This window comes from Anolis sagrei, chromosome 6 (assembly GCF_037176765.1).
Source record: "Anolis sagrei isolate rAnoSag1 chromosome 6, rAnoSag1.mat, whole genome shotgun sequence".
Taxonomy (NCBI): Eukaryota; Metazoa; Chordata; class Lepidosauria; order Squamata; family Dactyloidae; genus Anolis; species Anolis sagrei.
Genome location: NC_090026.1, coordinates 103,990,096 through 104,007,827, shown reverse-complemented (window position 1 = coordinate 104,007,827; position 17,732 = coordinate 103,990,096). Strand labels below are relative to the sequence as shown.

General features: G+C 37.9%; 1 protein-coding gene across 3 annotated transcripts in view; it reads left to right on the top strand.

Moving 5' to 3' along the window:
- Positions 1 to 17,732, top strand: part of ZNF804B (zinc finger protein 804B) — a 290,105-nt gene that overhangs the window by 183,768 nt on the left and 88,605 nt on the right. The window lies entirely within an intron of this gene.

The following is a 17,732-nucleotide window of genomic DNA, read 5'->3' as shown; positions in this document are numbered from 1 at the left end:
TAACACCTAGTTAATTTTTATTATATTCCTGTACATCCTGAACTGCTAACAATGGAAAGCAGCAGATGGAGGGAATGAAACTCTGTTTTTAGAGTCAAGTAATCCAACAAGAAGTTTTACACCAGTTTAAAAGTGTTTGTCTATTGCATAATTGAAAATTCAGAATTCAGACTTCCCAAAGCCTAGATGCCATGTGTGACTTCGTCTCTCCAGAGTTAAAAAGGAATTGCTGAAAAAGCCAAACATGACTTTTGGGGATAATTTCACCAGGTTTTTGGACTCCTCTGACCTGTTTTATGCCCAAGTTGGAAATGCTCCATTGTAGCTTGGAAAGGAGCAATCTTCCTCAATGTTTGATAGAGGGCAATTTTTTCATTAAAAAAAAAATAGGGCATTGGGCTTTGGATGGTGCCCACTCATGTTTTCTACCCTGATTTTGTATATGGTATGAATTGTATTGTTAATTGTATCTTTACTGCAGTGTGTATCTGAACAGCCTTTCCCTCTGAATAGGTGAGAATACTGATATCCAAATATCTTTTTATTTTACTCTTCTTAGAGAAAAAATCATTCTGAAATGACTCTCCCTTTTCAAATTACATCCATAGCAATATTTATTGTCTGAAAGTGACATGAGTAATTTTGAAAGGCTTTATCATCTGCTGTGTGACTGATACGCTGTATAGTGGAAACGTCTACCTTGCAGAACATGCAGGAAATTTTCTGCAATAATTCATTGAAAAGTGTTTCTTTCATTTCAAAAAGAGAAGAAACAACAACAAAAAAGCCCCAGACATCTTGGCCTATTGCAGATATGTTTCCAAAAGTAAAAATAATCAGACTGAGTTTACAAATATATTGTATTGTACTGAATAGTTGTCCCACCTTCCACATTTCTACTAATTGTTCATTACAATTAGTCATTCCATAAATAGGTATAGTGTTTAATTCTAACCAGCTTCTCTAAGAAAATGCTATAAAATTCATGGGGTTGCCATAAGTTGACAAACAACTTGAAGATGCACCCACACACACCCACACACCTTTTTAGTGGTGGTGGTGGTGATGATTATGATAATAATAATGATCATGATGATGTTTATTTAGTGTGTTGTTGTAGGTCTTTCGAGCTGTATGGCCATGTTCTAGAAGCATTCTCTCCTGAAGTTTCACCTGCATCTGTGGCAAGCATCCTCAGAGGTTGTAAGGTTTAGTTATATCCTGCCCCCTCTCCCCAGGGGACTCTGGGCAGCTCACAACATAAACAATACAAGAATTGAAGAGCCTTTCATACTGCCCTGAGTTCCATAAAGGAAAAAAGTGAGGCTATGAAGAAAAATGGATCCAAAGTTCTACGGTCCAACTCTGAATGCCCAATATGTACATTGTACAATGATGCTTCTAGTGATTATAATCATCTTTGTGGAATAGACAACTTGAAGATACAAAGTTTAGACATCCCTTTGGATGTCTAAAACATTGTCCTTAAAAGCTTTTCACCTGTGCTAATAAGCAGAAATGGTTCATGTTTTGGGGGCTTCCCTAGATTTCCATTTTCTCTGTTTTTGATGAGGAATGTACTTTGAAGAAGCATGTAGGGAATTTTTCCTTTCCTTTCTCTAGTCCTTCTATACACCATACTGGATTAGGATGAGAATAATGGAGATCTCCAGAAGTTTATGCAAACTAATTCCCAGAACCCCTCACCATTCTCTATGCAGGCTAAGACTAATGGAATTTGCAGTCTGGCAACATTTGGCAGGCCAATGATTCTCACCCCTTCCTTAAACAAAGGTAGGATTAGCACATAATCAATAAATCAGCTATTTAGAGAAGTTTCTATTAGACAATGTGTTACAACACTAGCATGAACAGTCTAGAATATCAGAGTGTGATTGTTGAAGGAGTACACAGTTTGACTGAGATTCAACGTATTTGTTCTTGGATGTAAATTCTGTCAGATTACTGTGGTTTACTTCTGAGTAAAAACTGAAAATAAAATAGGATGGCAATGCTTCTCGTAATTTACTGGATGTGTTTATTGTTTTCTAACATGTGTTTACAGACATTCTTTTCCAATTTAATATCATTTAATCCTCTTTGAGATTACTTAGCACTAAATCCATTTCTGGTTTATATCGACAGCTGTTTGAACAGATATTTCCACACAGGCAGGATTAGGTGTTGGGTTTTGTTGTTGTTTTTTTGTGCTGGGTTGAACATTTCATAATGAAATTCCACTTCTGAACAAGACTTAAAGCATCTTAAAGTGCTGCTATATTTATCATTGGGATGCATTACAAATAAAATACAAAGGGAAACATTTCCTGTAACCAGAAGTATAGAAGCTACCTGAACATTTTTCTGGAAAACTAGGAACTAATAAATGTAGTTTTTTGGGGGAGGGGCAGCAACTGCAGTAGGAGGGCACTTTTGGTCTCCAGATATTTGTGATAAACACCACCATGTAGTTGTCCAAAAATTGGAAACAGAAGTCACTTTCAGTTCTGATTTCCTTGGTATGTTGGAATTTCCTTTGCAGTTTGGGGTTTTTTTGTGTATGTGTGTCAGGAGCGAATTGAGAAACTCCCCAGGGGACACCTGGATGTTTCTGATGTTTTACCATCCTTGTGAGAGGCTTCCCTCATGTCCCCACACAGGTAGCTGGAGCTGACAGAGGGAGCTCATCCATGCTCTTCCTGGATTCAAACCTGTGACCTGTCTGTCTTCAGTCCAAGTTTGGGGTGATTTTGAGCTTTTCAGCAATGCTGGTTTGCCTTCATCTGCCTTTAACCTAAGCATCCCAAGAAAAGAAGCAGTCTAAGTTGCCAAAGGACTTCTAACACAACAGCTATAAGAGTTCTGAGTAGGAAGTGTTTTTAGCGTCTCACTGTCTGCAATGCTTCGGTCACCCTTAGAACTCAGAGAACACCTAAGAGCAATAAACCACACTTGTGGATTTTTGGTCCATATCTAACCTACAGGGGAGACAACAAAGATTAGCATGGTACCAAAAGTAATGAAATACTACCAGAATGTATCTTATGCTCACCAGAAAGGAAAGTGTGACTATAATAAAGAAAAATCAGAATATATATCACACTGTGGAAGCTTAAGAAGACCTTTGAACAAGGGGGTGGTCTTCATGAAGCAACGGGTTAAACCCTTGTGCTGGCAGGACTAGTCAACTGACAGATTGGTGGTTCAAATCCGGGGAGCAGGGTAAGCTCTTGTCTGTTGAGCTCTAGCTTCTCAGGCGGGGACATGAAAGAAGCCTCCCACAGGATGTTAAGCATCAATCATCCGGGCACCCCCATGGCAATGTCCTTCAGATGGCCAGTTCTCTCACAGAAGAAGTAATTTGCAGTTTCTAAAGTTGCTTCTGACACGAAAAAAATAGGGACACAGTAGATACAAGATGGATGATGAAAAATATTCCGTAACAAAAAAAAAGTGAGGCCAGTACCAGTACCATTGTTTTGGTATGTCCTGTATGCAAAGTTTTTAGAATGGCATTGAAAACAGATACGTTGCTTGTTTCTGCTTAGTAATACAATTCCTTTTGCCTTTTACCACACTGATGAGGATTTCTTTTTAAAGATCTGTTTATACTTATACCATTCTAAGTCTCTTCCTCTTAATTCCTCTTTTATCCTTTCCATATTCACCATTTTCAGGACCCAGTCTTTTACTTTCATTAAACCTCTTCCATTAAATTCTGCTTCAAGTTCTTTTTACAAATTTACTGAGAAGTTTTCTTCCCAGTAAACCTTTTCCTCCAGTAGTAGAGGAGACTTTTTGTTCATCGTATTTTGTATGGAACTTGCAGCTTTAGGAAAGGAGTTTTAAAGGAGAACCTGGATTCTTAACATTTAGGGATTCCCTTCCATTGCCTCAATGGGGGCTACTTTTACAATGCAATGGCCCATCTTGCCTTTCCTCCAAGCATCCTCTTTGACAATGAAGCCTAAGGAGCCTCAGAGGAGAGCTTGACATTCTAGCCACGGCCACTTCTCTTCCAGCATTGCTGCAGGGCAAGAATGACCTTGTTTGCCCCTGTCATGGTCAGAATTTCTCTTCATTCTTGCACAGCCTCCACTATAAGTCTTGCATGTTTTTCAATTTGGCAATGATTACTTCATTTGAGGACCTCCAATATTTATATTGCTACTTTAGCTAAAGGCATGGAAAGAAAATCTGCAGATGATGGTAAAACTAGAGAGAGGGGAAATAATGAGAATCAATGCAGCCTGTTTTAGAGTGTTTTTCCCCTCTCTCCAGAGGACTTGGGTGACAAGAGCAGCATAAAGAAAACAAAGTTAAATTGAGGCATGTGTAAAATAATTATCCTGGTTGGAAAGAATCAACCCATAAGATCCATTGCTAAATCAGAGAGTCAACTAGAATACTGATTGGGAGAGTTATATGGTATAACAGGTGGAGTTGAGAAAGAGTAAATTAATTAAAAGGTTTCCTCCATCCAGCAGACTGGATTAAAGCAAGGAAATGTGGAAACACCCTTCTCGGAGACCAGAACTTTCTTCCTTCCTGTTGCATACCAGGGCTGGGGATGCACCTTTGAACCCAGAACCACACCAGAGTTCTTATAAGTAAACAGTTTATTGAAGAATGAAAATAGCTTCGGCAAAAGAATAAGAAAGTTCAAAAGTATAATAGATTATTGTCTATAAAAATAGTCAATTAAGCAAAGTAAGCAATAAAGCAAGCGTCAAACTTAGGAAGCAGGAATGTCCCAAAATCCAAGACAAAATCCGCAGGAACTAGAGTCTGTGACTCCAGAATAGTCCAAGAATTCAAAGTCCCTCAATGATTCAGGAACAAACTTGAGCAGCTAAATCCAAAGGCATAAACATAGATCCAAGACAGGAAACAAACAGGAATCTCAGCATGAACAAGACAAGGATGCAGTTCAATTCTAAACGTTGATCTCACTCAAAGTTGCAGTTTCAAAGGCCCTATATTTATTCAAAAAGCCATGGCAAAAGCATTCCATTTCCCTTGGAAACCTCTCCCTGAACCCTTTTTTCCTCTTAATCTTTCAGATCGTCTTCTACCCCCTTCCAGGTGGCGTTGTTGATTGATTTGAGTCCTCCTATCAAAGATTGTTTGGGCCTCCCACGGTTTGCCAATTATTGCATTCTTTTCACATTCTGACCTTGACTGCCCAGAGTCTCTCTCAACCTCTTTTTCTGTCTGTACAAACACATCTAGAGCAGGGTGGTTAACTATCCCAGAATCCTTAGCTTCATTCTGGTTAACAGCACTTTCCTGACCAAAATCCCCATATCCAAACCCCCGTGAGTGTGCAGGAACTTGATCATTTAACTCAGGCATTGAAACCTCTGCAGACTCAGGCATAGAAACCTCTGTAGAACCTTGCTCATTTAATTCGGGAGCCTGAGGCAAAGAAACAATTGCAGGCTGAACCCCTACACTTCCCAAACTAAATAATGTGAGGGATGATGGCAGTTGCAGTCTCAAACTATCCATCTTATTGTTACCTTCATACCCAGAACAGATAGCAATCAATAACATGATATTCCTCCACCATCTTTCAGTTAAGTTGTAGCATATGGTAAGGTAACTGAAAGTTGCATTACATTGAAAAAGGATGTTATCCATTATAGCTGTAGTATAATGTTTTAGACTTTACAACTGATAAAAGAAATCAGTTACAAGTAACTTATTTGTAACTAGCTATGTGCTTTGGAAGTTATTTGCTCACTAATACATCCTGCAGATGTGACTGGGTGCCTTTGGGGTATATAGCATGACTTTTGATAATGTAAAACAGGCTCTTCAGATGTTGGATTACCTACACAGCACAACTGATAGTGAGGAATGTTGGCTATCAGTCCAATATCTTGACAACTCCTTTTGTCTGTGTCATCGCCACATCTATCATTTCATTAGGTGACAGGGAAGTACTAATACGTATCATCAGGACAAATAATGGAATTTTGGTTCTCTCCATTCTGACAACCCTTTGATATTATGCTGAATTACTTCCAATGACTTTAGAAACATCTGAACTGGGTTTTCTAAGTTCAGATTCTAGGATTTTAAGAACTAAACACACAAAATATTCAGCTTGAAAGGATGAGTGTGTGAATATCACTGTCTCTCACATCCATTCTAAGAAGCAACAAAGAACATGCTGGGAAAATCGTTACCCTGCCTTCTCCCATTGTAGTTGTCTCTAGTCTCTGAATTATAGTATTTTACTGCCTCTTAATATGGAAGTGCCATTTAAGCTATCATAGGGCTAATGGGCATTGATAGAATGATCTTCCATTAATGTATCTTTTTAAAGCTATTTAGCCTAATGGCTATGATCTCATTACTATACATTCCATATATTCATGAAGTGTTCCATGCTCAAACTGTTTGAAACTACTGCTTGTCAATTTCCTGTTCTCTCCATAAGTCCTAGTGAAGTATCCCAAGCATGCCAGCGCATCCAGACTTTACTTTTCATATACAGCGCCTTTTACCATATAAAACATTACTGTGTAAAATGCAAAGAACTTTCTGTTCTCATTTGTAATATGAAAAATTGAAGCTGTTAGCTTGAGGTTCATTCTTCCATTGTATTCTAGACATTAGGGGTTTTTTATGGACCTGATAAAGAATGAGACTAAACTGGCTGAAATGATCTTTCATTGCAATTGCATTGTAGATTTAGGTTCCAGAGAAACAAAAAGAATCCACATCCATTCATCCAAGTGGAACAAGCTGTTCTATTTCTTTTCCTTCATCGTTATAGAGCACTGTCCTCCTTTTCTGGATTTTTTTCTGGATATTTTGGATACTATAAGAACATTCATGGTCATAGCTCAATGCTAGGGAATAATGGGAGCTGTAATTTGGCAAGGCACCAGCACTTATTGGCAAAGAAAGCTAAAGACATAAAAACTACAACTCCCAGGATTCCATAACATTGAGCCACTGCAGTTAAAGTTCCCACAAACAATTTGAGAGAAGGAGTTTTTTTTTGCATGGGTAGGACAAACAATGAATATCAGATCTGTGGATATAGGGATACATCTCAGTTTCCCATAGCTCCCTTTTCCTGCTCTATCACACCTAATCTTCCATAGCTTCTTCCATTCCTGGAAGACACTAGCATAAGTTAAGTTCTCCACTGTTCATGCTAAACAATTTACAGTTTGGATTTACACATATACTGATTCAACAGTTCAGATAATCTGTTTCATTATGATTATTACCATGGGGAAGTTTTAGAAATTGAACGAAGGAAAAGACAGAAAAATGAAGTGTTAAAGTACAGTTTTAGCTTTTTCAATCCAGCTTTGATGTTAATGCATATCCAAGCAAGATCTTCTTAAATAATTTTAATGATACAACCATTTGATATGCATTTTCTTTGTTGTGGTGTCACTTGGCTATTTTTTACACCATGAGACGGTAACTAGTTGCTTTCTTGAAAGGCTGAATGGCTTGTATTTACCATGCAACTCACATTGTCTGATAATCTACACAGGTTCAGAGCAAAGATATTGCCATCTTCTAAGAGCAACAACTTTGCAGTATTCTGTATTCATGGTTAACTGTGCAATTCTTCAAAATGCTGTCTTCAGAAAAATAAATCTGTCATTTTGAATCCTTTTATTACTGCCTGAAAGAGGAGAAAAGAGTTGTGGCACAGAAAGTTCAGTAGCAACAGAATTGCACTGATGAAAGCATCTGGGCATTGCAGTGTACATTAGGCCCAAGACACTTTTCCCCAGGAAACAAAAAGGGCAAAAAACTGGGCATTAAAATGGAAAAAAGAGCCCTCATAGAGTTGGGGTGTTAACTAGTGTTATAGTATGTATACTCTGTCAGGAGACCAACCCTTTATTGATGGACAGGTGTTTATGGGTATATTCCAACTTTTACTATTTCCTTTTCCAATTGTTCTTTGTAATTTTTGGTCCATGGACCAAGGTGGAATGGTCAGGAAGATTGACTTGTTATGCAACTGGTTTTTGCATATTCCCATTTTTTATATATATATATAATTTTTATTGATTTTTCCACGAGTATACAATAAAAACATTTTAAAAAAGGGAGGGATATACAAACAACTTACAAAAAAAAGAAGAAACCATCAACACAACCCACCAACCTTCATCCTATAGTGACCTCCATTCTTCTTACTTAACCAATTATCTATATTTCTATTCTTTCTCTCTCTTTTCTACCTCCCCTCTAAGTATTTATTTATGTTTGGAGAGAAAGCATTGTGTATATTCTTTCTATCTCTCTTATTTCGTTATTCCCATATTCCCATTCTTATTGTCTGTTGTATTTCCATTTATTCTCTGATGCAGACGTTGATCTGCTTGCCCAATGTAGAATGATGGGAGGCATTCATTGAATCATAAAATCATAGAATAGTTGACAGAGAATGCCATATGCCACATTAAAAGGTGAACAAATGAAAGTACCTCATCTAGACTTTAAGTCAGGGGTGTCAAACTTATATTCACACCAATCTTATGGTTGCCTTTAAAGGGCAATTTGGAATTATAGGACTGTAACAATATAACAATATAACCGGGTGCCCCCGGTGGCGCAGTGGGTTAAAGCACTGAGCTGCTGAGCCAGTTGATCGAAAGGTCGCAGGTTCGATTCCGGGGAGTGGCGTGAGCTTCCGCTGTCAGCCCTAGCTTCTGCCAACCTAGCAGTTCGAAAACATGCAAATGTGAGTAGATCAATAGGTACCGCTGTGGCGGGAAGGTAACGGCGCTCCATGCAGTCATGCTGGCCACATGACCTTGGAGGTGTCTATGGACAATGCTGGCTCTTTGGCTTAGAAATGGAGATGAGCACCACACCCCAGAGTCAGACATGACTGGACTTAATGTCAGGGGACTACCTTTATCTTTACCTTAACAATATAACTATGTTGCTCTGGCATTGAAAGGGTCACAGGCCACTTAAAATGACATGGAAAGTTGAATTCAGCCCACAGGCTTTGCATTTGACACATGTGCTTTAGCTAGTGTGAAAAGGGATCTTGTCACACATTAGATCAAGAGTCCCCAAATTAAAGCCCGCGGGCTGGATGCAGCCCTACAAGGTCATCTACCTGACCCCATCCTAAATTTTAGATTTAGGCTCACCCTAAGTCTGAAACAACCTGAAGGCACACAACAACAACAACAACAACAACAACAATCCTAATTAACTTGACTATCTAATCAGCCAAAAACTTCCCATTGAAATATTGGTAAGATTATATTGGTTAAAATTGTTCTTCATTTTAAATATTTTATTGTTCTTTTATTATTATTTTTGCACTACGAATAAGATTTGTGCAGTGTGCCTTGAATTTTGTTAATGTTTTTTCCAAACTATAGTCCGCCCCTTCCAAACCCCCCCCCCAACAGTCTGAGGGACCATGAACCAACCCTCTGCTTAAAAAGTTGGAGGATCCCTGCATTAGAGACTTATCAAGGGTTCATCTCCACTGTAAAGTAATGCAGTTTGCCACCACTTTAACTACCATGACTCAATGCTAACGAATCAAGGAAGCTGAAGTTTTATAACATTTTTAACCTCCTCTGCCCAAGGGTACTGGTACCTCACCATTCATTCTAAAATGTAAGCGTGCACTGAGGGAACAAAGGTGTTAGCATAAGCTTTGTTCGGGTGTAACTAGAAAAACAGTCAAAAACATATTCTTCAGCATTTCATTGATGAAAACGGGGGCATGTGTTGTCGAGCATCATCAGAGAGCAGTCAAGAGGGCAAAAGTTACTAACGAAGAAAACAACAACAACAACAACAACAACAACAACAACAACTTTATTTTGTAGCCCTCCTCCATCTCCCCGAAGGGACCCGGGGCGGCTTACATGGGGACAAGCCCAATCAACATAGTTAAAATATAAATACACAGCCCATAACTTGACCTTCTTTCCTCTCATCAGTCTGACTTTTGTGTACTTTTGCACTTTGCTCAGTTTGTCGCAAATAAAGTAAGATGTGGGTAAAGAGGGGAAGTGAGTGGAGAAGAGGGCTGTATATTTTAAAAACAACTGAAAAAGTGTGACAGTCAAAGATTATCGTATTTTCTCAAGTCTAGTGAGCATCTTTTTGGCTAAAACACATGGCCAAAATTAGAGTGCGAATTATGGTAATCTACGTGCTGAGGCAAAGTCAAAGAGAAGTTGCTTCAGCAGCGCCATGAGGTTTGCGAACACAGAGCAGCCATTGGGAAAAAGAAGAGGAAAAGACACAAGAGAAGGAAGCTACTTGCTTTTAAAAGATTAGACTGCTTCTGAAGCCAAAAGGAGAAGAAACCCAGCATTAGATATGAGTAAAACGGTAATCTGCCAACTAGGACAGTTGGAGGCTATGCAGGAAGTACACAGTTTTACTTTCATTCTGCACATTTCATACAATTAAGGTTGGCTATACTTCATATTTTGGCTTCCACTAGAATGCCTCTTGATTTAACTGCAGGATATTATGCAATTAATCACAGAGTGATGAGTGACGGAGGCACCTTATATAGTAGCCTCCTATTGAAAAAGCAAGATCGACTTTGATCTCTTTACTAACCAAATGTTCATGGAGCCCAAGTGCCTTGTCTACAGTTATTTGTGGTGTACATGTTATGTTCAGCAGATATCCTCCATTATAATGTATTATGCACAACTGTAAGTGATTCAAATCTATGGCTTGTTCTGTACATATAGAAAGTAAGAGCTATGATATAGTTGCATGGGCAACAGTCCCAAAAGCTATCATGGCTCTGAACTGCAATGAACAATATTTGTAGCACCTTTTCTGCTACAGAATAATAAGGTTATAGGCCTGGTTCAGACATATAATCGCTCCCTCATGACCAGTTGAAGGGTTATATTGCACTACAATTGACTTACTGGTACCTCTATTCATACTTTTTTAGGATTATGGCTTAAATAAATGCACAGGGAATGGCATGCTTAGGCAATATGTATGGAGCTATTATTATGAAGTGTACTGCTGCCCTATTTATTTGAAGTATGTCTGTATAAAATACAGTGACCAAAGCAGTCTCAGACAATCCAGATAGGCCCAAAGCATTATCCAAAAGCATCAGGAGTTGTAAGACTACTAGCACTTTACCCACATTAGCCAAGAAAAGAATATGTGAGAATGGAGTGGGGCTGTTGCCCCTAAGAACCTAATCTAGAGACTTTTTAACATTTTCCCTATGAGCAGATATTCATCTGTTTGGGGAGGATGAGGAAGGTGATAAACAATGGCAAATCTCATCTTGTGTGAAGAGGATTCTCCTTCATTCTGGCTCATTTCTTAGAGCCAAAATCTAGCCATTTTAGCACAAAAAATTTACTATTGGTAACTAAACTTCAAATCAGGGATTGAATGGGGAAAACCCTATCCAAAAACTTGGATGACAAATTGAGGGAATTTCAGAGAACTGGCTTGGGAGCATAGTGTGTGGAGAGATTTTGTCTAATTGGATTCATTATTCCTTATATTTTATTAACATGTGCTATACAATGGATATGGAGCCCTTGGTGGCGCAGCAGGTTAAACTGCTGAGCTACTGAATTTGCTAACCGAAAGGTTGGCAGTTTGAATCCGGGGAGTGGGGTGAGCTCCTGCTGTTAGCCCCAGCCAATCTAGCAGTTTGAAAACATGGAAATGTGAATATATTAATAGGTACCACTTTGGTGGGAAGGTAATGGCACTCCATGCAGTCATGCCAGCCACATGACCCAGGAGTGTCTACGGACAGCGGTGGCTCTTCGGCTTAGAAATGGAGATGAGCACCACCCCCCAGAGTTGGACATGACTAGACTTAATGTCAAGGGGAAACCTTTACCTTTGCTATACAATGGATGGTCAGTGTAGGGATGTTCCAAAGGAATTCCTCATTGGCAGCCACTCTAAAATATGTCCACAACTCTGCTTTGTATCTCCAATGTAAAATTAATCTTTGAACACAAACTGCCACTGAGAGATGGGGGACTTTTGCCCCAGATGTTGCAAAGTCATGCATTAAAAAAAGAAATACTTTGCTGGGTAAGAAGAATTTGGTTTAAGAAAAAAATCATTTTTTCAAGGATCCTTGCATAAAGGATCTGCCAAAGCTGTGCAAAGGAACATCATAAGCAACTATACCATAGTCTGGGATATAAACAAAAACTTGTAATGCTTTCTACTAATCATGAGTGGATGGCACAATGGGCTTGCCATAACATTAGTATTTAATGGATGCCTCTTTTAATAATTAAGAATGTACTAGAAAGGAGGAACTGACCTCCAGATTACTGCTGTTCTAATAAGCTGGGCTGTTAAGAAACAGCAATCTGACAAAAGCTAAGATCAATGTTATTGCCTTGGCAAAACAACTTGACGCTTTTCATTACCATCAGTCTAGTTTGGGGACAGGCTTCAAAATGCCCATTTTTATGTCCTAGTAATTTCTTTTATGACAGCCTCCTGCAATACATGCAAAAGGAATGTAATGCTTCAAAAGCTGCAGTTGTAAATTGATGAAAATGGCTCTTTTTATTTATTACTTGACAGGCTGTACAGCATTTCATTTGGTTTTTAAAATCAACCAAATTTGGGAACTAATTTGAATTGACAGTTGCACACAGCACCTGATCTGTGGAGTTAAAAATCTGGAGGACTCTGCTGTTTCAATGTTTAGTTTTTCAATGAAGAGAAAGATTGTCTTGATACAGGTTCTGAAATATTGGAGGACAACCCATATGAAAAATTAGAGGTGTGCTTTTTCAAAAATGTAATTTACAACCCAATATATTGCAAACAACATAAAACTTTGAGTAAGTACTTCACCTGAAAAAATAATGCCTAAAACTAGCTGTTCTTTCAGTATATTTTCAAAATAACATAGTAGAATAGTGGATGTGCAATGCCCATTTGTTATTCTTGGACCATTGAACAGAGTTCTTAACTAGCCATTTTGATCAGCTTGGTGGGTCTTATGTTGGATAAGAGGAGAGCAAACATACAGGGCCTTCTAGCAGTTATTTATCAGAATATTTATCCTGCTTTTTCTTGCATCCCTGTGTTCATTTTCAGCTAAGGGTACCATTCCTCACAGGGCTCTTAGGGATTATTTACAGATAAAGACAAAGCATTTACACATAAACAGACAATAAGTTATAGAGTGAATGTTTTGGAAAGATGCTCGAATTGGGCACTACATTCCCAAACATTCAGTGAAGTCTAAATTCAGTGAACTTTGTTCCCAGGTAAAGGTGCATTGATTGATCATCTTGATGTGCAATTCTATGCATGTTTATTCAGAAAGAAATCCCACTAAAGCATCTGCAGTCTCTGTTTCTCTGCTATATAGGTAATTTTCAAAACAGAATTGAACAACTGTGCCCTTCCATATATCACTGAACTGCAGCTTCCATTATGATCATTCTCTTCCAAGACACTGATAGATCCAAATCCAGTTGCCAGTCAATAGTTAATACTTGCAGAGCAGACTGGGCAGACTCAAAAGTCATGTGTGTACTGTCCTCTCCAATTCTGTGTAATGCATTTTTAATTTTTTAATGCAGAGAAGTCCCATGATAGAGTCACCATAAGACAGGAACAACATGAAAATGCATAACAACAAAAAACGATTTATTTCTCACTGCATCCATATTAAAACATTTCCTTCTTATTGTCTTCAAGTTAGCCAGTGTGGTGTAAAGGTTTGAAAATTGATCTACGATTCTGGAGGCCAGGGTTCAAATTCTTGCTCAGCCATGGAAATACATTGGGTGATTTTGGCCACAATCATACATTCTCTGTCTTAGAAGGCTGACCAAATATGGGCAAAAGGATGACCAAATGTTGGCAGGAAAACCCTCTAATAGGTTTGCTTTTGGCTCCACATAAACTGGAAATGACTTGAAGGCAAACAACATCAACATCAACAACAACGTGTCTTCAAGTCATTTCCAAATGGGATTAAAAGCAATTTACAGTACAGATTATAACAGAGCACTAAAATAGTATAAAAAAACAAACATTTTATAAAAGTACAATTCATAGTTTTTTAAAACAACAACAACAACAATAATAAAGTGGTAGCTGGAAATTGTACTCCTTTCAACAAACACTGAACACTGCTGATATCATTCTCTGGTACCACTTCCATTATGGCTCCAACACCAATGGAACAAACACAGCTGAGTATTTTGGATCCGCAAGCAATTGTTTATAGTAGGTGGTAGCAAATGTGGACAAAGTCTCAGATGCATTGCAATGCATGTTACCTGACATAAAACCATTAACCCAAGGGAGGCTTCCCCCTCCTAATTTAGCAGCCTAGCTCAACAACTGTTCCAGGAACTATAAATTAGAATAAAAATGGAACAGTCAGCATACTGCATGACATTTCTGAATGGCAAGATCATTGAGCTATCAAATAAATGTTCAAAACTAATTATTTTTCTGATGAAGAAAAAATAAATCACTACTGCCTTGGAATATTATTAGCATTTTGGCAGCCAGCATAATTCAACTTAGCCAGATATTTTCATTTGACCATACCTAAAATGTTATTCATTATCATGTAAAAAATAATTCTAGACAGTTTTCACTTATATCACACAAGAAGACAAAAGGAAAGTGGATGGTTGTGTATATATAGAGAGAAATATATAATACTTTCTGAGACCTGATCATAGCCAGGTCTCAGAAAGCTATTGCAATCACAACCAATTACAACAATGTATATATAGTGTCAAAGGTACACTTGAGGTTTTCCAGAATGTGACAATTTATTTGGAATCTTTAGAATGTTATATTTTGTATTAAAATTTCAAAAATTCCCCAAGATCATCGCTATTGAAAGTGTGCGAATTTGGCGCAATGGAGTACGTTCATGGATTACCAATCCATATAATTTTCTGTTTACCGTTAATGCAGAAGATTTAGGTAAGATATAACTATATGGAAAAATGTGCACAACATTTAATTAAGCATGTGGCCTTCCAGATGTTTTAGGACTACAACTCCCAGAATTTGGAAGGTCTCATTATTCCCACTTCTAATGTAAATAGATATGTTGTTGTTGTTTATTTGTTCAGTCGTTTCCAACTCTTTGTGACCTCTTTGCCACCCTCAGCTCCTTCAAAATCAAGCCAGTCACTTCAAGGATACCATCCATCCATCTTGCCCTTGGTCGGCCCCTCTTCCTTTTTCCTTCCATTTTCCCCAGCATCATTGTCTTCTCCAAACTTTTCTGTCTTCTCATGATGTGGCCAAAGTACTTCATCTTTGCCTCTAATATCCTTCCCTCCAGTGAGCAGTCTGGCTATATAGAGTCAAACTAATATTAACAATTCAGAGCATAGGTGTTTTGTACCTAAACCAACATACCAAAAGTATTACAAAAGTTTAACTGGACTGAACTGTGACCAATGTAAAAAAAAATACAGCATAACCAGCAATTATAAATGGGAGCAATGATTTCATAGATCATTCAGCTGGTTGCTAGACTTTAAAAGTGGAAGGAAATAAAAGGAAAAAATTAAAATCAAAAAGGAAGGAATAGCTGGCACATGGCATCACTTTAATTTATCTTATTCTCTCTTTATTATGCAGCTGAGAACTTCAGTGGAATGATGAAATGCAGTATAATTAATACTATCTGATTAATAAAGAAAATGTCAAGATCATTTGTGATTTGTTTCTTGCTGGGATTAACATCAGTTCAAATAAAAGGGGAATTGTATCTTGTCTAATATTCATCTTTGTAGTAAGGTGTTTCTAACAACAGTTTTGGCAGGATGTAATCTATTATACAATAGTATCTCTTTCTCATCTATGTTGGAGTTGAGAAACATTTCATATTACACTTCTGCTATCAGAAAATAGTGTCAGGCATCAAATGTCTAGTCATTTTTTTTTTGTAAAGCTGCATTCCAAGTTCCCTGTATTTCCACTATGGTCTCTTGTCCTAAGTGTAATTATAAGTATGTTTTATACAGCTGGGCAGACATGATTCCTTGTGTGTCTATTTCGTTGTTCCTTATAGATTTGCTACCTTTGACTTTGTTCTCCACAGGTTAGCTTCTTTCTACTGTCTTTTTTATCACATCATGCCCCTCATCCTATCATTCTTTATCTTTTGTTGCTGCAAGTTTGGTTTTCTTTTACCTTCATGGTTGGTTGTGAGTTGACAGTCTGGACAGGTATAGAGCTAAACACAATGTATGTCAAAGCCAGAGCATTCTCCTTGAAAAATATATTGCAAATGATAAGCTCAATAGAGTAATGGAAGTGACATTGATCAACCATACCAAGGGTCTTAGATACCAAGGGTCATGGGTTTCGATTTCCCATAATGTAATCTTATGCTTTTGTAGTGTGTCCTTTGTCATCTGACTGAAATTATACTGGGAAGGAGGTTGCCAATGAAGAAGACACACATAGACCCAATATTTATCACATAAAAGGAAATGGGGTGTCACAAAGTGGACACTTATTACAGGTGTGAGAAAGTTTTTATTCAGAGTTCTTGAACTTGTAGTAAAAAGGGATAATGTTTTCCTGCTCTATTGCACAGATATGTAGAGGGAACATAAGAGAGAACTGATGATATGCAGATGGAACATTTCTTAGTCCAGTAAGTGAACCAGCATATATCTCTAGTGCAATGATTACCAGGGACCACTTTAACCAGAGACTACTCTCCAACATTAGTACCAAAAGGATTATGAATCAGTTTTTGGTCAACTTTAGATTTTGTTTGGTTATTTGGGGTGTTTATTCAGAAAATTGCATTGGATAGACCACATCACCTCTAGTTTCTGATGCAGAACATATGCCATCCAGTAGTTGCCATTTGCTTGCTCGCAGAAAACCATATTTAATAGGCCTTGACACTATAAGAGGGTTTCATGAACCCAGTCACTCTCATTACAACAATGTAGTTATGGTGAGGCCGTGGACCATATTTTAGTTCTTCTGGACCACTGATGGTCCAGGAACCTACTGCTCTAGAATATAAAGTATGAAAGCAGCTCAACACTTTCTTGTGGAATTTCCACAATCCACTATGTCTGATATCATCCAACCTACCTATTCTTTGACCTTTGAGCTGTATTTTTTATACAAGGAGGTTCTGGAGTATTAAAGCATAGAATAGAACTGAATCCATATACAGGTTAGGTATCCCCGGTCCAAAATACTTGGGACCAGAAGTATTTTGAATTTCAGATAAATTTGGATTTTGGAATATTTGTATTGGTGCATATGTACAAAATGGAACATTGTGAAGATGGGATGCAAATCTGAACATGAAATTCATTTATGATCCATATAAACCATATACACAGAACCGGAAGATGTGTGTGTGTGTGTGTGTAAAATTTTGTGCATGAAACAAATTTGAACCACCAGAAAGCAAAAGTATTACTATTTCATCCACTCATGTAAACAATTTCATATTTGGGAGTATTTTGGATTTCAGAATTCCAGATAAGGGATGCTCGATTTGTATTTTGTGAATTTTCAGATCAGGCTCCAAGCTCTCAGGCTAGCATTGTCTCTGCCATGGACAAAGCCAAACACTGGAGGCAGAACTATAAGCTTTGATATATGTCATCTACTGCTAAGCCTAGGTTTGGATACTCATTTGAGTACTATGACTTTCTAGCTTGCTAATTAGCTAGCAAATTTGCAACAATCTTTCGCAGGTATTTATA